The 23,079-nt window shown below is 42.6% G+C and overlaps 1 long non-coding RNA gene across 1 annotated transcript; it reads right to left on the bottom strand.

The window, feature by feature from the left end:
• Positions 1-477: 477 nt before the first annotated feature.
• LOC309542798 lies at positions 478-21,578 on the bottom strand. The gene is made up of 3 exons (XR_014224445.1): positions 21,508-21,578; positions 21,193-21,261; positions 478-515 (listed from the first exon to the last, which is right to left on the bottom strand). It is a non-coding gene; the product is annotated as an uncharacterized lncRNA (long non-coding RNA).
• Between the last annotated feature and the right edge of the window lie 1,501 nt (positions 21,579-23,079).

Raw genomic sequence — 23,079 nt, forward strand, 5'->3', positions numbered from 1 at the left:
TCCAGTGGCTATGAGCTTCTGTTTCTCATGTATTTTCCAGGGGAAGTCATAGTAAATATGACAGGAGGCAGAGTGAGGAGAGAATGAGCATTTGGAAAGAAATTCAGCAAGGGCCGTACAGCAAGCAGCTTCAACATTTGCATGCAAAAGTGTTGTCACTGTCATTCTGTTTTAATCTAACATGACAGGCTGAAACAAAGTGTTATTATACACTACCTTGGAAGAGAAATGAGAAGCATCACACAGAGGACAGAAAGCAGAAAAATACAAAGTGGATATTGCATTTGTTGCCAACAGGTCTCAACAGAAGCAAATTGCAGTTGTTATTTTGATGGAGGTCCTCTGGCAGATGCACCAAAGTCTATATTGTGAAGTTCCATTATGCCATTGAGTGGCAGGACTTGCTTATTTGTACTGATGTTCATATGGGGAAAATTTTCCTGGAGAAAACTATGGGGTGGGTGGATGTGGCTTGGCCATAGCCCCTGGGGATAACTGGAGGGGGCAGCGGTCATCTGAAAGAGAAACCAAAAGAACTGAAATGAAGCAAGACTGTTTGAAGAATTTAGTCTTTGCTGCTTCCTATGTGAAATCAAATATCCTGACTAATATGCAGAGCATATCTGACCATTTTGGTTTCTCTCAGTTTCTAATTTTTTCCAATCTTAAGTTCTCCACATTTGTAAATTCTTGTGTTTTTAGGTCCTCATGAAAATTCATAAGGATTTTGGTGTGCATGAACTTAACTGAATATATGCATGTGTGTGTGCAATTTTGATAATATTCACATTTTTGTAAAGCATTTTTTACTTCTATTTTTACTAATATATGCATTTGACAGGGAGTTTGGGCTCTGTATTGGTAGAGCCAAGCTGACACTCCTGCTGGCGTGTTTGGATCATGCTGGCCTCCTCTCCCTCTCTCCTCCCAGTAAGCAGTGACAACTGAGCTGTCAGGAGGTCAGGTGAGCGCTGCCACCCCACCATTCCACCTGATGCAATTGTATGGACAAATCTCAGTTTGAGTTGGACTACTACAATTGTGTGCAGCCAGGGTGGTGTAGTAGTTAGAATGTTAGACTAAGAACTGGTGAACCAGGGCATCAATCTCCACAACTGTGAAATTATTGGGTAACCTTGAGCTAGTCACCATTTCTCAGCCATTTTTATTTCAGAGATTTGCTGTGAAGATAAAGTGGGAAAGAGGGGAACCACATAAACCACTTTGGAGCAGCCCTTTTTTTAAACCATCTCAGAAATGGCTATGATTCTTGCAGATATTTCTCCATGCAATCCTACATACAAAAGTCATTGTTTGGAGAAAATAAATATCCAGTTACCATGTGTGAACTGATCCTTTTCCTAGCAGAAGTTAAAAGCAGATAATTGAAGGAGTTTGAATTTATTGTCCGCTGCTGTCCTATACTCCTCCTGAAGCATATAAACTGAGTCTACTTTTGGGTACAGGGTAGCAGAAAAATGCTGGGCTGTTGCTCTGAGCCAGTGAGCCTTTCCTTCTGTCATGTGTCCTCATTGTTCCACAGTACATGTTTCAAGGTGGCAAACAGTCTCATTCTAATATTAGAAAAATAAAATTGCATTAACTTTGGGCAATCATAAATCTTGAGCTGAACAACTGGATAGAACACTACCGGTTTTCCATAGGTCATTTTTTAACAGAAAAGCAGCGCAGAGGGGAGGAGACAGCTGTGGATCTAGTCACATTACATCCTTCTGGTATGATGTATTCAACCCCTGTGGGTAGAATTAGTAATTTTCAGCCCAGCAGCTCTGCCATTGTGTATACAGAAAATGTGAATGTTCTTCTTCACAGGGCTGTAAACTCCAGCCCCCGTGGCAGAAATCTTCCCCTACTTGCTTTTATTTTTAATGGATATTCTCGTGTTGTATGTGCTGACATCCTGAAGAGTATAATCCATTTCTTAAGGTGCTGATCTGCATGCTTCCAAATTGAATGTGCTTCCTTTTAACTTATGGCAAAGTGCAATTACAGTTTAAAGGGAATATTTATGTACATTAGTTAACAACATCATTGCAACTTAGTACTCACACATCAACACTTAATTAGTATAAGGATAAGTGACATAATTGCTACAAGGCATGTATTCCCTATAATGTGAGGCAATTTCATGCACTATGCACATTTTAAATACTTCCTCTGGATTTCCCCACCACCAAACCTGCGTTTTCTTAACTCAATAGGCAAGGTTTATATGCAAAGACACCTTCTCCTATTTTCCATTTCAATTGAATGCAGCGCCATATACTGCGCTGGTGTCGCGGTCACTTCCTCAGGGAGTATTTGATACTGCTTCACTACACTGACTGGGGAGGTGAGAAAGGTGGTTTGTAGCCTGAAACGAGAGTATGGTATTTACATTGCAACCTTCACAAGTTGCAATATAACAAACCATTCTTGGAAACTTGCAACAGAACTCTCCACAGCATTTGTAACTCTTTTTAAACGGTATTTCCTATTTAACGTAATGCATCCCTTTTGTGTATTTGCAGGCTTTAATCCAGTTTTTCTTAATCCCTATCCCTGGTATCATTCATTGTGTTTTGAGGCCACTAGATCAAAATCTTCCATGGATGATAGAACTTACTACATTTGTAGAAGAGCACAATTAGAAACAATCCATTGTTTATTATAAATCACCTTTATTTCTTCTGCCGTGTCATTTTCTGTGTTCAAAATGAAGTATTTTTTAAAGATTATGGTCCTGTGGAGAGCTAATAGAACAGAAATAAATTGATTTAAGCTTAGTTTATACTAAGTTGGGTTGTGCCATTTAGGGTTGCCATATGTCCTCTTTTTCCAAGACACATACTCTTCTTTGTGGGTAAAATTGTCATAGTGAGCCATAGTTAAAAGTAAGAAAGGTACCCTTGACCGTTAGGTCCAGTCGCTGACGACTCTGCGGTTGCGTGCTCATCTAGCTCTATAGGCCGAGGGAGCTGGCATTTGTCCATAGACGGCTTCCAGAGCAGCGCACGGAAACGCCATTTACCTTCCCGCAGAAGCGGTACCTATTTATCTACTTGCACTTGCTGTGCTTTTGAACTGCTAGGTGGGCAGGAGTTGGGACCGAGCAATGGGAGCTCACCCTGTCGCGGGGATTCGAACCACCGACCTTCTTATCAGCAAGCCCAAGAGGCTCAGTGGTTTAGACCAAAGCGCCATTAGTTAAATGTAGAAGTCGGCAAATGTGTCCTCTTTTTTGTTCTGTAAAATATGGCAACCCCAGCATGGTCTTCACATAGCCATGAATTTGAATGTGGGAAACCCTGGCTGAAAATCTTACTTAATAATGAAGTTCCCTCTGGGTGTCTTGGCCTAGCCTATTACGAGTTTTTTGTGAATATAAAAACACCACTCAAAGCTGCTTGGAATAAGAATAAAAACAGAATACAAAAATAATTCTGTGAATCAGAGTGTTGCTTTTGAGAAACCCATGCTAGCTCTTAGAAATCACAGCATCCTTTTCTAAATGTTCACAGACTGACTGTTGAATTATCTGTTCTAGAACTTTTCATGGTATCGATGTCAAGCTCACCAGTCGGTAGTTACCTGGGTCTTCTTTTTTCACCTTTTTGAATATGGGGAGAACATTTGCCTGCCTCCAGTCTGCAGGGACCTTCCCTGTTCTCCAAGAATTCTCAAAGATCTTTCCCCAAGAATTCTCAAAGATCATTCTCCAAGAATTTTCAAAGATCTTTCTCCAAGAATTCTCAAAGATTTTTCTCCAAGAATTCTCAAAGATCATTCTCCAAGAATTCTGGTGAAAAACCAATAAAATGTTATATATATAAAAAAAAGAATTCTCAAAGCTTGCAGATGTAATCCCAGATCAAAGGCTCTGGGATTACATCTGTAAACTCATTTAGTACCCTTGGATGCAGCTCACCAGGCCCTGAATATTTGAATTCATTCAAAGTAGCTAGATGTTCCCTTACCACCTCTTTCCCCATCTTGGGCTGCAGCTTCCCATCATTTATTCTGTTATCACCAGGTTGGGCATCGCTTTCCTTTTGGGAGAAGACTGAGGCAAAGTAGGTGTTTAGTAGTTCCACCTTCTCTTTGTCAGCCAATAGCATTTCTCCCATCTTCTCCACGTAGAGGACCTACCACTTGCTTGTTCTTCTCTTTGCTTTGGACATAGTTGAAGAAAGCTTTTAAAATTTATTTCTAACCTCTTTACAAGCCTCAACTCATTGTGAGCTTTAGCCAGCCTGACCTTTACCCTGCAACTGTTGACTACTTGTGTATCCTCCTCCTTTGTGATTTCCCCTTTCTTCCATTTCTTATACATGGCCTTCTTAACTCTCAGCTCATCTGTAAACTCCTTATGCTGCCACACCAGTTGCCTTAGATGCCTCCCACTATTCTTTCTTGTTATTGGAATTGTCTGCATTTGGGGCTTCAATATTTGTCCTTTTAGAAACTCCCAGGTATTTGGAGTTGAATTTGGAGTTGAATTGCCATCTTAGTCTAAAAGCAGTGCTATATCTTTCTACAATGCACAATCACATACACTTTGGTCCGATCAAAATTAATGAGATTTAAGCATAGATTACTTGTGGCTCATGAACACTTGTGTTCTGCATGTTTGTTTTCACATATTGGCATGTATGTTCTGATATTGCAAAACCAGCATAAGGAAAAGCCCTCCCACCACCACCTCATGTTTCTTTCTGCTAGCCTCCGCTGGTGAAAAGGAGCGCTATCATTGGAGGGGGCCAAGAGTAGGGCTTTGTATATTTCAAATACGCTTAAAATACACTTGTTTATCATAGAGCTTTAGAAGTCTCCTTTAGAAGGGATTGTCTACCTTTGGCTAGCAGAGTTTTGGAGATACAGTAAGTGTTTATTTGCTGTTGCTCTATCTGCCAGCTAAAGGATCCAAGTATTGTTCAATGTTACAAACAGAGCACTGGGTACATCCAGTTGGTGGCAGGAGAAACAAATATTCATTGTAATAGATATATAGATCACCAACAGTAGAGTTAATTTAAAAGATCCATTCTGTTGCATTGCGATGAACCTGTGATGGTGGACACATAGCATATGTTATCATTCTGTGAGAACCTGAAGTTTTCTGCAGTTTTTGAAAATTTTTGTTTTCAATTACACTGTGCCCCAGGTCTGTTTTAGATATGAATCACAACCCTTAAAGCCTGCATTCTTTACATGCAACCATCAGTGATTTAGACTGACTGCACACTTCACAGCTTGTTTCAGATCTTTTTCCAGATTATTTTCATAGAATCATAGAATCATAGAGTTGGAAGAGACCACAAGGGCCATCGAGTCCAACCCCCTGCCAAGCAGGAAACACCATCAGAGCACTCCTGACATATGGTTGTCAAGCCTCTGCTTAAAGACCTCCAAACAAGGAGACTCCACCACACTCCTTGGCAGCAAATTCCACTGTCGAACAGCTCTTACTGTCAGGAAGTTCTTCCTAATGTTTAGGTGGAATCTTCTTTCTTGTAGTTTGGATCCATTGCTCCGTGTCCGCTTCTCTGGAGCAGCAGAAAACAACCTTTCTCCCTCCTCTATGTGACATCCTTTTATATATTTGAACATGGCTATCATATCACCCCTTAACCTCCTCTTCTGCAGGCTAAACATGCCCAGCTCCCTTAGCCGTTCCTCATAAGGCATCGTTTCCAGGCCTTTGACCATTTTGGTTGCCCTCCTCTGGACACGTTCCAGTTTGTCAGTGTCCCTCTTGAATTGTGGTGCCCAGAACTGGACACAGTACTCCAGGTGTGGTCTGACCAGAGCAGAATACAGTGGCACTATTACTTCCCTTGATCTAGATGCTATACTCCTATTGATGCAGCCCAGAATTGCATTGGCTTTTTTAGCTGCCGCGTCACACTGTTGGCTCATGTCAAGTTTGTGGTCAACCAAGACTCCTAGATCCTTTTCACATGTACTGCTCTCAAGCCAGGTGTCACCCATCTTGTATTTGTGCCTCTCATTTTTTTTGCCCAAGTGCAATACTTTACATTTCTCCCTGTTAAAATTCATCTTGTTTGTTTTTGCCCAGTTCTCTAATCTGTCAAGGTCGTTTTGAAGTGTGATCCTGTCCTCTGGGGTGTTAGCCACCCCTCCCAGTTTGGTGTCATCTGCAAATTTGATCAGGATGCCCTTGAGTCCATCATCCAAGTCGTTGATAAAGATGTTGAATAAGACCGGGCCCAAGACAGAACCCTGTGGCACCCCACTAGTCACTCTTCTCCAGGATGAAGAGGAACCATTGATGAGCACCCTTTGGGTTCGGTCAGTCAGCCAGTTACAAATCCACTCAGTGGTAGCATAGTCAAGACCGCATTTTACCAGCTTCTTTACAAGAATATCATGGGGCACCTTGTCAAATGCCTTGCTGAAATCAAGGTAGGCTACATCCACTGCGTTCCCTTCATCTACCAGGCTTGTAATTCTGTCAAAAAACGAGATCAGGTTAGTCTGACATGACTTATTTTTCAGAAATCCATGCTGACTATTGGTGATCACAGCATTCCTTTCTAGGTGTTTTTAAATAAAACAACAAAATTTCAAAGACATCTTTGTCACACATTTCCCTGTATTTTGGAATGGCATCTTCAGCAACTTAAATGCAACGTTTTGTCTTATTTCAGATATACCGAAAGCTGTAAGAACAAAGAAGTTTCCCCTGTGTGGATACTTCCCATTATCAGTTACTAAACGAGACATTTCCCTTCTTTGATCATCCAGCCTTCATTAATGTCAATGAGTTGTCACTTTTCTTTCCCCCCACCCTTTTATCATTTATTGCATTTAATTACGGGCTTCTGCTTCTAAATATGTCTACATGAATGTTTATGTAGCTTGTCCCTATCATGCTAATTTAAAGACTATATTAGAAAATGAAACATTGCGCTGGTAAAAACAAGGCTGTTCATTTCTTTGACAAGATAAAAAAATTACTTTGACCTCTGAATACTTTTATGGCAGTCCAGTAAGACATTTTTAATGGTTTATTAAACTTCCTGCTGTAGAGCTCTTGAAAGCCTTGAAATAGGGGCTTCTATTAATCACTGTGTTGACAATGAAAAAATGATTTAGGCGCAAAGATTTGCATTGAAATGAATGGGAAACTGTAAAAACACTCCCATTCATTCCAATGGGGCAGGTACAAAGCACATTACTACTGGATTGTACCTTTGGGATACAGTGGTGCCTCGCAAGACAAAAAGAATCCGTTCCGCGAGTCTCTTCGTCTTGCGGTTTTTTCGTCTTGCGAAGCAAGCTCATTAGCGGCTTAGCGGATTAACGCTATTAGCAGCTTAGCGGGCTTAGCGGATCAGCTGATAAGCGGTTTAGCGGGTTAGCGGATCAGCTGATAAGCGGCTTAGCGGATCAGCTGATAAGCGGCTTAGCGGATCAGCTGATAAGCGGCTTAGCGGATCAGCTGTTAAGCGGCTGAGCGGATCAGCTGATAAGCGGCTTAGCGGCTTGGGAAAAAGGGGGGGAGGGAAAAAACCCCGCAGGAACTCGCAAGACATTTTCGTCTTGCGAAGCAAGCCCATAGGAAATTCGTTTTGCGAAGCACCTCCAAAACGGAAAACCCTTTCGTCTAGCGGGTTTTCCGTCTTGCAAGGCATTCGTCTTGCGGGGCACCACTGTACATCCAAACAGTATCTTAGAGTGGATGAGAGTGTCCATCCACACCCACAGATGCAATTCAACTAATCAGAGCAGTGATGAGAATTTTGCTGGTTCTGGGGGACTTCAACTTCATTGTCTAGGAGACTGGCTCTAATACAGCTCAAGACTTCATGGCTGCCATGACAACCATGGGGCTGTCCCAACATGTCACCCGCCCAACACATTTGGCAGACCACACTCTGGACCCTGTTTTCACTGGGCTGGTGATTTAAAAGTGGGTATAGTGACATCAGTCCCTTGTTGTGTTCGGATCACTTCCAGTTGCGATTTAGGCTTTCAACACCACATCCCCTCCTCAGAGGTGGGGGACCTATTGGTATGGAGGATGAAGGATGCAATGGACTTCCAGATAGCACTGGGGGATTTTCTGGTTGATATGGCACAATCATCCCAAGCACCCTCTCCTGCTTCGCTCCCTGATATACTCCAGAGCTTAGAATGAGGAAACAAACTGGGAGGCAGCTCAAACATGATTGGAGGAAAACTCCAGTCGAATGCAATGAAACACTGGTGAGTGCTTACTTTGCTGCCTGCATTGCATCCTTATTGTACCATCTGGTGGAGCTTTTCTGGGTAGTGCAAGATCTTTTACAGTCTGTCCTGAAGAAGGTAGCAGAACCAATGGTAGCTCACTGCCTTGTTTGCAAAGCATTTTGAGACTAAAATTGCTTGCATTCACAGGGATATTGACTCCACTATTACAGCAAATGAAACTCAATGGGTGACCAGAGCACTGTTTAGTCCTGTTGTGCTGGATGAGTTTCAGTTAGTAGATAAGGTGTTTGGATCAGTCAGGGTGACTACTTGCACTCTGGACCCTTGCCCCTCTTGACTGATAAAAACTAATGGGGGAGTGGACATCAGGATGGGCGATGGAGGTGAATGCCTCCTGGTGAGAGGGGATGGTCCCTGCATACTTAAAGGAGGCAGTGGTAAAACCATGCCTCAAGGAACCCTCCCTGGATTCAGAAAACTTCAGTAACTACTTACCAATGGCCAATCTCCTCTTCTTGAGCAAGGTTCCTGAGTCATGGACCAGATTTGGGCACTCTTGGAGGAAACACTTGGGGTATAGGCCCAGTTTCGGTGCAGAATCTGCTTTGGTCACCCTGTATGATGACTTCTGTTGGGGGTGGGGGGGTATGTCCCTGTTATTCTCCTCAACCTCTCAGCAGCTTTCTTTACCATCAACCATGGCATCCTTCTGGAGCAGCAGTGCAGGTTAGGAGTGAGTGACACTGTTTTGGTGATTCCTTTCCTCCTTGGATGGTCAATACTGGAGGGTGATGCCTGGAGAGTATTCTTTGACCCCATGGAGCCTTCATTGTGGGATTGTGCAGGGTTCAATTTTACCCCCTATTCTGTTTAACATCTACATGAAACTACTGAGTGGCGTTATCCAAATTTTTGGAGTATGTTGCCAACAATATGCTGATGTCACACAGGCTAATTCTGCTTTCTGTCTGCAGATGTGGCAGTGGATATGCTGGACCGTTGTCTTGGCTCGGCAATAGCCTGGATGTGAGCCAATGAACTGAAGCTCAATCCAGATAAGACTGAGGCACTGTTAGTTAGTGGGTGGTTCCCTAGACAGGATGGATTGGAGGTTGCCTGTTCTTGATGGGGTTGTGCTCCCTCTGAAGGAGTGGGTACGTAGCTTGGGGAAACATCTGGGTCCTTTGCTGTCACTTGAGGCTCAAATGGCCTTGGTGGCACAGACTGCCTTCTACCAGCTTCAGCTGATGGCCCAGCTGCACCCCTATCTGGGCAGGGATAACCTATCCTCTGTTGTCTAAGCTCTGCTAACCTCTAGGTTAGATTACTGTTGGGTTGAAATAAACGACAGACGAATGACAAGTGTCATATGGGAGGCATCTCCCGAGCATGTCTCGGGGAGTCCCTTTTATTGACTATTACAGCATTGCCACGTATGTGCTTGTTGCTGATTGGTTAACACAAATACATTGCAAGGGTTGCATATAAGACATTAATCATCAATAGATTAAAGGTTGGGAAAAGGAACACAGAGTTGGACAGGCGTGAAGACCTCGTAATTAAACAATTACTAATGACTGATATAGCAAGACTTAAACTATAACTAGTGATTGATATAGCAAAACTTAACAGGGCATAACTATTGTATTCCATAGATGTGGTCAACCATGCTTTAAGAACAGGTCAGGGTATGTTTCATGAACTCAATGTGAACTGAACATTCTAGGAAGGGATGTTTCAGCTTAGAGCAGTTTGCCAGACTCATGTGCAGAAGAAAAACTTCCCATCAGATTACTACAGCACATTATACAAAGGGCTGCCTCAGCGGCTGGGGAGTTTACCACTCGAATACAGTTGATGTTTATCACACCAATACCTGGTGCCTTCATTACATATCTTTAGGTGCCAGGCAAGAACATTTCTCTTTAGCCAGGCCTTTGGCTGATTAACATTCTATGGTCTCTAATGTGTTTGTGACAGGAAGGGTTTTTGGGTGTTTATTATTGTTAATAATAATAATAATAATTTTGTGTTCTCATTTTGTATTATTTTTTTTGTGAACCACTCTGTGATCTTCAGATGAAGAACAGTGTACAGTGGTGCCCCACAAGACGAATGCCTCGCAAGACGGAAAACCCGCTAGACGAAAGGGTTTTCCGTTTTTGAGCTGCTTCGCAAGACGATTTCCCCTATGGGCTTGCTTTGCAAGAAGAAAATGTCTTGCAAGTGTTCCGATTTTTTCCCGCTTTCCCCCCTTTTTTCTAAGCCGCTAATAGCCTTTTAGCTGCTAATCCGCTAATCCTTTAATAGCCGCTAAGCCTTTAATAGCTGCTAAACCGCTAATAGCACTAATCCGCTAATAGGGTTGCTTCGCAAGACGAAAAAACCGCTAGACGAAGAGACTCGCGGAACGGATTAATTTCGTCTTGCGAGGCACCACTGCACATTTAAAAAACAACAAAAAACCAGCAGAATCCTACACAAGGGCTTCGACAGTGGAGATTTCCCCCACCCGACCCATGCACCCTTCAAAACCCTTAAAAGGTAAAGGACCCCTGACAGTTAAGTCCAGTCACGAACGACTCTGGAGTTGTGGTGCTCATCTCGCTTTACTGGCCGAGGGAGCCAGCGTTTGTCTGCAGACAGTTTTTCCAGGTCACGTGGCCAGCATGACTAAGCTGCTTCTGGCGAAACCAGAGCAGCACACAGAAACACTGTTTACCTTCCCACCACAGCGGTACCTATTTAACTACTTGCACTTTGACGTGCTTTCGAACTGCTAGGTTGGCAGGAGCAGGGACTGAGCAACGGGAGCTCACCCTGTTGTGGGGATTCGAACCGCTGACCTTCTGATCAGTAAGTCCAAGAGGCTCAGTGGTTTAGACCACAGTGCCACCCGTGCCCCAAAACCCTTGGGCCAGCACAAAGGAGGAAGATTGGGGAGATTGTTCCATCTGGCAAGCCATTCACCTCTCCACATATCTCCCCCAGAGTCTAGGTACTTAGCTTCAACCCCTGCAAAAATTACTCTTCATTCAAGTCATAGTCAAAACAGAATAAACTCTAGTGAGGGCATCCTTCCTCAAACAGAGGTGTCTTTTGAAGCCGCTATCTTTTGCTGTCTTTTGCAGCCACTATCCTTATCGCATATCTCTCTTCTCTCTCCATAGGCAACCTTTCAGCCATGAAACACTCAAAGATGAATTTTCATACCCCATGCAGGACGCCCCATGTTGACCAGAAACAAGACCACTGCCACCATCCCCCTGCCATCACTGCTGCCTGCCCACATCCCCCCTGCCCTTGTGACCTCCGACACCAGACCAGCCATCTTATCCCCCGCCCACCATCCCACAGACACAATGGCACTCCCACTGGACCCCTCGAGGACTGACACCCGTCTCCACCCCCCGCCGCTAGGCAGAGGTGAGCCAGAAGGGAGGACAGGCGCAACTGACAGTGTCGCCGGCCAACGGACGACCAAGTCAGTGAGTGGGTGGGAGAAGAGGAGGGAGGCATATCAGAGGTTCCAGCACAGCCATGTTGAAAGGAGCAGGGAGAGGCAGAGGAACTCTCCAGAGTGGGGAAAGCAGCCAATCAGACTCCAGGAAGGTGCGGGGGGTGCCAGTGGCAGGTGGTTCAGCCAATAGCCATGCCAAGAGAGGGCACCTGGAAGTAAGGGGTGGGGGGAAACGGCAAAGCAAATGCAAGGCAGCGAACAGGACAAGGCAGAGTGATGCCAGAAGGAGGGAAGGAGCGGCATCTCACAAGGGAGGGAAGAGAGCAGAGAAGGAGCATTCAATCAGGAAGGCGGGGCCTAGAATCCAATGCATGCTCCTATTGGTCAGCCGGCATTGGCAGGCAGCCAGCACCAAACATTTAGCCAAACCTTAAAAATCCACCCAGACAGAAACCACCCCCTAATAATAATAATAATAATAATAATAATAATAATAATAATTTTTATTTATACTCCGCTCTCCCCAGCCAAGGCCGGGCTCAGAGCAGCTTGCAAGCAATAATAAAAACAAGATGAATGATTACAACTTAAAAACAAAAATAAAATACAACATTAAAATAATGGAGCATTAAAATATTAAAAGATAGCCTCATTGCAGGAGGAGAAGGAAAAGAAAAAAGAAAGAGAGGGAGGGAATCAAATTGGCCCCAAGCCAAAGGCCAGGTGGAACAACTCTGTCTTACAGGCCCTGCAGAAAGAAATCAGATCCTGCAGGGCCCTGGTCTCATGAGGCAGAGCGTTCCACCAGGCCGGGGCCAGTGTTGAAAAGGCCCTGCCCCTGGTTGAGGCTAATCTGACTTCCTTAGGGCCCGGGACCACTAGGGTGTTGCTATTTATGGACCTTGAGGCTCTCCGTGGGGCACACCGGGAGAGGCGGTCCCGTAGGTACGAGGGTCCTAGGCCGTGAAGGGCTTTAAAGGTCAAAAGCAGCACCTTAAATCTGACCCTGTACTCTACCGGGAGCCAGTGCAGCTTGAAAAGCACTGGGTGAATCTGCTCCCATGGCAGAGACCCCGTGAGGAGCCTCACTGCAGCATTCTGCACCCGCTGGAGTTTCTGGGTCAGCTTCAAGGGCAGCCCCAAAAGAGGGTGTGTCCAGGAAAACCCAGACGTATGGCAACCCTGTGATACAGTCCCCTTTAAGGCTAGCATGTGGGTTCTGTGGGAGGTTGTTAGAGATCCTGGAATAATGAGTTTAAACACAGATGTTCCTCATTAAGGTCTCAAGGCCAGTGTTGAATATTAATCAAATACCCATGATTGGGGACAGGTGTTAATTCCTTTGGCGTGGAGGGGATGAACACCCATAGTTGGTATCCCTTTAAATCTGGGTTGGGGCTGGTATAGAGAAGCTCTCATTGTGAAGGGATGATCAGTGCCTGTTTGGGCCTTAGACGTAAATTTTCCTTCCTGCTCAGCCTGCTACAATTTGTGTGTTTTGCGTTAGCCAGCTAGATAAGTCAGTTTTGTTATTTTCTTGGCTTCTGAGCTCTCTTAATTTGTGTAATCATTTGAAGTCTTTCTTTTTAACAAGGTCTTCAAAAAAAATAAAAAGTATCTTATGTGCTTTTATGAAAACTGACTTTGGTTGAGTTTCCAAACCTCCTAATTTTGACTACACTTTTAGAAGTGGGTCATTCATCACACAAAAGGGGAGGTGTAGATTATGCCATACCCTATTCTGCTTCAAACACTGAAGACGTTTGTTGTGGACAAAATGCTAGGAGCCACAACTCCAGACTTAGTCATGGGCAGCAATGGTATGCACAACCTATGTTCACAGCAGGTCCTTACCAACGCGGTGGACAGAGAGGCCTTGATGTGGGAGAGAATGTTCCCTCATATAAAATTAGAATTCTGCTTTGAAAATTCTAGCAAAGGAAAAAGAGAAACATGCAAGAGTGACCCAAACAAGTCAATGACTGGCTTGTATCCTTTCTCACACTGAGGAGTGGATGTGTGCATCTGTACATGTATAGAACTGCTTTCGACATGTATGAGATGTATGGGCACTGAGGGAGGGTGACAGCTGTGGGAATGGCTAACCTGTGCAGTCCCACAAATGCCCCCACTCATTCTTTCAATTTTTTTGAAATTTCAAATTATTTTCACATTCTTTTGTGTGAAACCCCCTTTATGTGTCATCCTTCCATGGTTAGGAAGTGTGCCTACCTGTAACAAAAACTGAGAGAAACAGCAACAACAGGAGATCGTTTTAGTGAATGGTGTTCACTAAAGTAAAAAAATAATTCCTCATTTTCAACTGCTGCCATGAGATGGTATGCTTCCAGTCTGTAATTTTTGTCACAAGGCTCCACATAAATCATTAGAAACAATGCCTCACTTGTCAAGCTATTTCTTAAGAAATTAGGCAAGACCATGCACTGCTGGTTATTAGACTATTACACACACAACACACTCCACTACACGGGCGCACAGTAGATTCCTGCTTACTGGATAGAGATAACGCTTTTGCCAGCCTCATCTTCAGACACTAAGCCAAACTCATTCTCTTTTTCTTTGCTTCTTCCACCCCCAGCCTTCCACCCCCTTTATTCAGAGAGACCACAGGTGAAGCAAAAGGAAATTATTACAGCATGATGACTGCTGAAATGATAGAAGGTAAAGAAGATGGATTATCATGCTGCCGACATGATTTGTATGGATTTCCAAAATTTAGCTGTTCATTTAAGGTGACCGCCATCTTAGGACCCATGATATTGCGGCTGCCCTCATAATAACCTTCATCTACACTCGTGAGCCAAGTGAGCAGAGCACATTTCCTATTACCTGTCAAGCGAGTATGTAGAGTTCTTCTGGCCCTGCAGTAATAGCAGGGCTGCTGGTGAACAGAGTAATAAACACCTACTGAGAGGGATGTAGCGTGAAAAGATCTCATCACCTGCCATTAGCACGCTGATGAATAATGTAGGATTCTGGGTGGCAGATGTCAGGGGTGGGAGGAAGAATCACTTCTGTAAATGCTCTGGTGAACACTTCAGCACAAAGTGAGAGGTGATAGCAACAGATGCATGTGACAAAAATTACACTTGCTACTGATTTTCTTTTTTTAAAAAATGGAACATTTTCTTCACAAATAGCTAGCAGCTCCTTATGCATTCTTTCCCCTTTCTTTCAGAACCAAGGGGTGCTGTAAAAGCAAGAAAATAACCCAACTACTGGCTGTGGCTTCTGAGTCTTGCCTGTGAAAGCTTATTCCATGATAAATATGTTAGTCTTATGGCATCTTGAAGACTAACTTCTGCTGCAAACTACAAATGTAGTTATCCCTCAGCTTGTCAAGAAAGAGGAAGTGTGTGTGTGTGTGTGTGTGTGATGTCATCAAGCAAGATTGCTGCCTAATTCTTTTGCTCTAACAACCCGTGCGCTATCAAACCTCCAATATAAGTTGAAAACCTTAAAAAATTGACTCAAAGACTGCAAATGGAGCTCTAAAGTTAGGAATCAGACAGGAGGCAAAAATCAAAAAACCAGCAACCATAACTAGCTTCATATGGAGAAAGCAGGCAATCATTTTTGCCACTTCCATCTGTAGGTGAGAGGCCTACCAGAATTTATGGAAAGCCAAGATTTACTCTCTTTTATGATCTCCTGGTTTAATCAAGTATTCCCTAATCTTGAACATAAGGCCTCTGATCTAGAGTTTGCATACAGAGCAGGCCAGTGCTTCCAAACTGTCAACTGCAGCCCCAGAGACATTATTGTAAGGCTTTCATGCCTTTCTACTAAGCAGGCAATTTTAAAGGAATTTTGTATACTTGACAGTCTAGAATGGGAGGACCAGAAGATCTCTTATTATGCAAGGTTTGTGTCTGGCAACCTTAAAATGCAGACGTGCCTTTAAGCCATATAGTGTACAGAAATACTTCAAAACGCTGGAATCTGCTATAGATGGGGCTACCCATCCCATCTGAGAGTGCCGCTGGACGGGGCACAGCGTGAAGATCAACACACAAGGAGGCAAGACAATTCCTGAGCATTCTAAAACTGTCTCTACCAAGCAACCCCAAAACTAGCACTAGTAACTCAGACTCATCGGATGATGAGATAGGACTAGGTTGGCAGCAGCAGCAAGATCAACAAAAAAGCCTTCTAAAAAGCGCCGCTTTCAGTATACTGAAACTCGCCATGTCCCGGGAGCTGTAAGAAGACACCAGAGCAGTAGTCATCAGAATACCTAGTCTCTTAAATAACAACAGGGAAATAGCGCACGCACACGTGCACACACACACACAATTGTGCATTGTTAGCTGCAAGTGTAACAAGGAAGCATCAAGACACATGGACTCAAAGTGAATGAAGCAACCAAGCGCTGGGAAATTTAAAGAATTGTTAAATTGACTAAGTTTTTTACTTCAACGTCCACTTCTATTTACTCTCAAAAAATGAATGGTGATAAACATCGAGAGGAGAGATCACCTCTTCTCAAGACCATGTTCGCAGAACTTTGTAAGTTGTTTGTTTGTGTTTTACTGTTGGATTTCATCCCATTCATGCTATTGCTCTGACCTACCTCATGTCACCTATCAAAACAATAACTAAGTTAAAGAGTTTTGTATAATTTCCTAGCCAATTTACACTAAGCTAGCCCAATGGTTGATATGAAAACTATAGAAATACTCATCATAAATGCCAATGGCCTCAACTTACCGATGAAACACCAACTAGTTGAGCTAATGCTCAAGCGGGAAAAACCTAAAATAATATGCCTACAGGAAACGCACTCGAAGAAGCAAATGGATAGAATTATTCGTCCCAAAGGCTTTGATGTCCAGATCTAATCTCCTGGCTCATCAAAAGGAAGAGGGGTAGCAGTGCTAATTCCCAACAGTCATAATTTTTTCCTCAAGGGAACTTTGACAGACAAGAGAAAGACCACTATGTATTTGTCAAAGGCCAAAGTAACAGCATCAACTAACTATAGTCTCACTTTACTCTCCGAACAAAGGACAGTTACAATTTCTCCAACTCGCTATGCAAGAACTATCTGGATTCCAGGAAGGCATGGTGCTATTAGGAGGGTATTTAAATCTTGTACAAGACCCCCAACTGGACAGAACAGGTCCCACTGTAACCAACTCACATAAAATGCCCTCAGCACTGGAATCCATACTTCGCGAACACAGCCTACCAGACATACAGAGAGAGCTCCATCCAAATACAAATGACTCCCCCCCAAGTTGCTACTCATCATACTTGTGTCTCAATTTTGTCATGACTTTCAAAGAATTGTTGGATCAGAGATTGGGTGTCCCACTGTTTCCAACCATGCTCCAGTGTGGGCCACCTTACATCTCCAAGAAAAACCCAAGTCATCGCCTGGCTGGATATTTCCTGCAATTCTCCTACAGAACAAGCTGGGAACAGACCACCTCTATTCAGAATTAAAGAACTACTGTACTTTGGTATTAAAACCACAGACAGAATGCTTCTTACAACAGTCTGGGAAGTCATGAAGGCGGTCATCAGGGGAACCTACATTAGCAAGGTGACAGCAATCAAAAGAAAGACCGCCAAAGAATCAGATCGTCTACTACTGGAGATAAGGCACAAAAGAGATGGAGGGAAGAAGACTTTAAGGTCCTTGAATGCTAAGAGAGCAGAACTCGCAGCCTTGGAAACATCAAAAATCTCTACAAATTTGCTTTTCCTCAACTAAAAATATTATGAACATTGTGATAAGAACTCTAAGATGCTTGCTAACCGTATCCGGAAAACAATTAACAATAAGAAAGTAAACCAGCTAAGGTATAAGACAGGTATCCTTAAATATGATGATAATGATAAGTGTAATATGTTTAGAGATTTTGATGCCTCTTTATATGCTGATACTATCCCCTCCCTCCCAACAATTACAGAATACTTGGAAAGAATTCCATTACCTAAACTAAATTACACCCACAGGGACTACTTAAACCAACCTATAGAACCTGATGAGGTAGCAGCAGTAATCAAAAAATTGAAGGGCTATAAAGCCCAGGGCTCAGATGGTTACACTGCAAACTTCTATAAGCAATTCAGTGAGATTTTGATCCCAAGATTAACCTCTCTATTTAATGACAATCTTTCAGGTGGTCAAGTACCAACCTCCTGGCAACACTCTAAAATAATAGTTATACCTAAGCCAGGCGAAAATCCCGAGTCAGTAGAATCATCTAGACCAATAATTCTTTTAAATCAAGATGCTAAAATCTTTACAGCAATCTTTACTGCAACACTCAACACGTTTATTTCTTCCTACATTACCACGGATCAAGTTGGGTTCATACCCCAAGGACAGATCTGTGATCCAATTCGCTGGCTACTAAATGCCATTCATCATAGCAAAAGCAAAGGTTTACCACTAGCAGTCATATCACTAGAAGTGTGTAAATCCTTTGGTAGAGTCAACTGGCAGTTCCTAGAAGTGTTGTTATCAAAAATGAACATGGGACAATATTTTATGAATTCTATCATGAGACTATATAAGAACTCATATGCTCAGGTTAGGGTGAATGGTATAGACTCCATTGCAAGAGGGACGCCCTCTGTCACCCCTCTTGTTTCCCTTATCAATTGAACCACCATCTCCATTAGAAATGCATAAAATAAGCCTTTTTACAGATGATATAGCAATATTGCTTTCTAACCCAAAAGCTGCAACACCTGTATTAATGAAAGAACCAGATAATTATAGTAAAGTGGCCAGATTCAAAATCAACAAATCCAAATAAAAAATAATGTATATAGGCATTCCTTCACCTGACCAATTAATCATTCAAAGACAGGTTTTAAAACCTGCCACAGGGTAATAAAATATTTGGGAGTGCAGATAACTAAAAATCTATTGGCTCTAAAGAAAGCAAACTTCACACCAGTATTCTGACAGGTACAACAATGTCTTGAATTTTGGAAAGACCTGCGTTCATCATTGTCAGGACACATAGCTGCGGTAAAGATGGCTATCCTGCCAAATTTTTTGTTTCTCTTTCAAGTGCTGTCAATTATGATTGCACCCAAACAATTTAAAATTTGACAGTGCTCAATAAACAAGTTTATTCATGAAGGGGGGGCACAACTAGGCTCCAGAATTATATATGGAAGTGTCAAAAATGGCAGGTTTGGAATCCCACATCTCCAAACTTATTACAATGCCTTCCAGCTAAAGCATTTGATACCACTGATCCACAGGCAAAAAGGTAAACTATGAGTAGATAAATTTTAGATCCAGTATATGGAGCATATCCCTCCTCACTCACTAAAACCTGTACCATTGTGAACCCTTTCCTCCACACCACACTAAATGTATGGAAAACAAAGTTTAAAAAACCTGGCTCCCCTAATTTCTCCTCTTATCCCTCTTCACTTTCACCCATCTTTTAAAGAAGAGGGACAATACTTAGATTGGAATGGTTGGGAACAGGTGGGCCTTTATAGACTAAACGATTTTTATGCAAACAGTATCCCCTTACAAAAAGAATTCATTGCAGCCATAAAGGTAAAGGGACCCCTGACAGTTAAGTCCAGTCGCGAACGACTCTGGGATTGCCGCACTCATCTCTCTTTACTGGCCGAGTGAACTGGTATACAGCTTCTGGGTCATGTGGCCAGCATGACTAAGCCACTTCTGGCGAACCGGGGCAGTGCACGGAAACGCCGTTTACCTTCCTGCCAGAGCGGTACCTATTTATCTACTTGCACTTTGATGTGCTTTCGAACTGCTAGGTTGGCAGGAGCAGGGACTGAACAATGGGAGCTCACCCTGTCCCGGGGATTCGAACCGCCGACCTTCTGATCGGCAAGCCCTAGGCTCTGTGGTTCAACCCACGGCGCCACCCGCATGGTACCACTTCAACCAGCTGTTAGGTTTCCTGTTAAACCCAGACATTTCCACTCAAGCAAACAGGAAACTAGCAGCAATAGAGCACATCTTTGTTAACTTCTCTCCACTCTCTCAGGGCATAGCTTCCTCAATTTTCAAAGGTCTAATAATACTAGAATATGGCAATCTATTGTACACAAAAATGCCATGGGAATGGACCTAGTTGTGCAAATACCAAATGAAAAATGGATGGCTTTTTCTACTGCTGGTATGTAGTGGATCTGTGATTTCTTTTTACTGTGCACTCGCTTGCTTTGATTTAAGCTTTGATTTTATGGCTTGATGGATGAATAGTGTGTAAAATTGTGCAATTTCAAGAGGATATATTTTAATTCTACTGAATCTGACTTTGCTAGGACCCCAGGGGAAGTGAAGTGTGTGTGTGTGCACACCTTCTTGGAGGTGTGACTTTGAGGAGAGAAGCAAACCAATGAGAGTGGTACCCAGGGCACTCTCTCAAAATTCCAAATGTACCCACAGACTGAAAAAGTTTGATGACTACAGCAATGGAGGAAGGATATGTGGATGTTTGGTGTCAAATAAATTATGCTAGATGCTAGGCAGTTTCTACAGGAAGCTTTTGATGTTAAGATAAGTCAATATGATTTAATGTTTGAGAAAAAAAGCAGAAATACCAACTGAATGAACTTAACTACAAGAACAAGACATTTATTTAGTATCAGTGGTTGTTTTTGCTAGGCATTCTGCAGAACACACAAGCAGTGCAGCTCCTGTAATCTGCATTATCTACCGCAACAATGTGATGGAAGGAAGAGGTTGGGGACTGACAATGAAGTACAAAAAGGCAATGAAGTAGTAGCTATGATTAGGCTTGAGTAGAGACAGAGTAGACCAAAGAAAAGCTTGAACCAGGGGAGAAAGGCAGTCTAGTGAATAGAGAACAGGTGGGAGCAGCCTGTTGTAAACGAAAATGGTTGAAAGACGTGTAGGAATGCAAAGGCTCAGAAAGTGAGATAGACAGTACAGGGAGATAATGAAGAATTTATAGTGTGGGATCCAAAAAGTGAAGAGCCTTAAGAAGGAGGACTAGAACCCTAATAACTGATAGGCAGAGTAGGAATGTGATGAAATAGATTTAAGATGAGAATTCCTGAAAATATTGAAATGTTCCTTATAATAAAAAAGTAGCGTCACAGCTTATTATAAGAATCACATACAAATTGAACAAAGTGGTTCAGGTTGCAGAAGGGAACCATTGTTAGGCTTTAGCATTTTATTTTCAATATAATAATTAGCACCAATTTCTCTCCTTTCCCTCCCTCTAACATGAATGATAAATATATCTGTTGAATAAATATAATTTACCTGCTGAAACTAGTACTGTGAGTGCATTCAATGTGAAGAAAGTTTGGGTAAGAAGGAGCATTTGCCATGTATTTTTGTGCCCTGGTATTATTTCTACCAGCGTCTAAGGCTAAAAAGGGCCACCTATTTCTGTGGAGATGTATCTAAAAAAATCTCTCAAGCTGCCTATAATAATCTCCATTATGTATAATGACCATTTTGATAATAGTCTTTAGAAGAGGTAATGGCCCTGCTGAATGGTTATTACCTGTCTGTTCATGCTGGAAGCAAGATACCAAAGCCAGAGGGGACAGTCAAATGGTCCTTGTGGTGTAGTCTGAAGGAATAAGAAATATTTAACAGAATGTAAGAAACAGACAAGAAAGCGCCTTTTGCTATAAAAAGGGAAAAACCTGCTTATACTAGGACACAGTGAGACAGCCTGAATTTAATAAAACACTAAAGATAGAAAATAATTAAGGCAAAGCAATTGGTTCTGTGCAAACAATGTCTATGTCTAAGTCACAAAAGAGTCACATGAAAGAAGTCTGAATATATTTTGGTATTATTAATAGTTACATACCTTGTTATATGTTCAGAATTAGTGCTTTGCCAAAAGCTGTCTTCCAATTTCACGTGTGATTACAACTCGATATGTATGTAATAAATATGTACAAATAATTAGATAAAATACAATATGTTACACTACAACAAATATAGTACAATGTGAGAAATAAAGTAAAGCTATGAAACCCATTAAAATGTTTCAAAATCACGCATACCTTACGCAACAAGTTTTTCCTTTGCTATCCATATTACCCTCTTCAGCAGTTTTTCTTCCTCATACTTCCTATTTGCATTTAAATCAATAAATGTATGTTCAGCTGTATTTAAGGGATTAGCCATTAATCCTCCACCAAGCTCTGTTTAACATATAAATGGTGTCCATGTAAATAAATAAAAAACTTAGATGTTTTGTAAGACCATTTAAAATGTTGATGGGTAAGTTCTTCCACAACAGCAATGTCCAGAATTTTTGAAAACTATGGATGTTTGATATTTTTCCATTATCATTCTCTCTGTTTGCAATGCCCAGGCTATGCATGCCATTGCTTAATGAAAGCAAAATGGCAGCAGCCAATCACAAGAGTGGAGGAATCAGCAGGCTTGGGAGAAATACTTGTAAAAGTACAGAAGCAAATTATTTTAAAAACCTGAAAGGGAGGGCATCAAAACACCCTGGTAAGGAATGAGCAGGCTCTGTGGTCATTAGGGGTGCCATCTCACCCTCAGGATTGTGGGTGCCCGCTACCGCAACATGGATGTGCAATGTCACATGTGCACGCCTGCACGCAGTCACTTGTTAGTGTTGTGGTGGCCGGCAGTGGTGGCGACTCCTCTTCATCCTCTGCCAGTGAGCCACCTTGTTTCGTGGGGAGGGGTTCAGACTCAGGGGCAGAAAGACTGCATCTGAGCCCCACCCCTGGAAAAGGATGCCTCACTGGCTGGCTGGCTGGCTGCAAAGGACAGAACTGAGCTGCTTTTCTCTTGGAGGCAGCACCACTGCAGCCTGACAGCTTATTTCATTGACTTTGTGGGTGCCCACACCCTCTTTTCTTTTGGATGCCCAAGCACCCATGACCCCTTGGAGTTGGCACCTATGGTGGTCATAGAATGCTAACTGGGTTTGAGGGATAGCATGAAAAACCAATGAGAGGGGGAAATGAATATTGTGGAGGACAGCATGGCTGGCTGACAAAAATGATGATCAGAAGCACCCCACACTCCAGTGTTTTGCTGCAGGCCCCACTCATTGTTACATAGATTTGGAAGGTTGCCAGGGTAACTGCTCTGGGGGGAGAGCAAGGTGCTTCTGGGAAGAAGGGGGAATGTAAATGGACTAAACAACAAAGCTAAAAGAATAGAGTAATGCATATACTGGCAAAGCAGAAATTGGATATTGTTTACAGGAGACTCGCATAAAGAGATTGGACATTTGTTTGCAGGAGACTCGCATAAAGAGACAGCATATAGGACTATTATTAAATAAAGGACTTAGAAAATAATTTATATCCTCGGATAAAACAAAAAAGAGGGGGGTGATATTGTATGTCAACCCCAAATTAAACCCAAAATTTATATTTAAAGATGAAGA

The sequence above is a fragment of the Podarcis vaucheri genome (genome assembly GCF_965113315.1).
Source record: "Podarcis vaucheri genome assembly, chromosome: 11".
NCBI lineage: Eukaryota > Metazoa > Chordata > Lepidosauria > Squamata > Lacertidae > Podarcis > Podarcis vaucheri.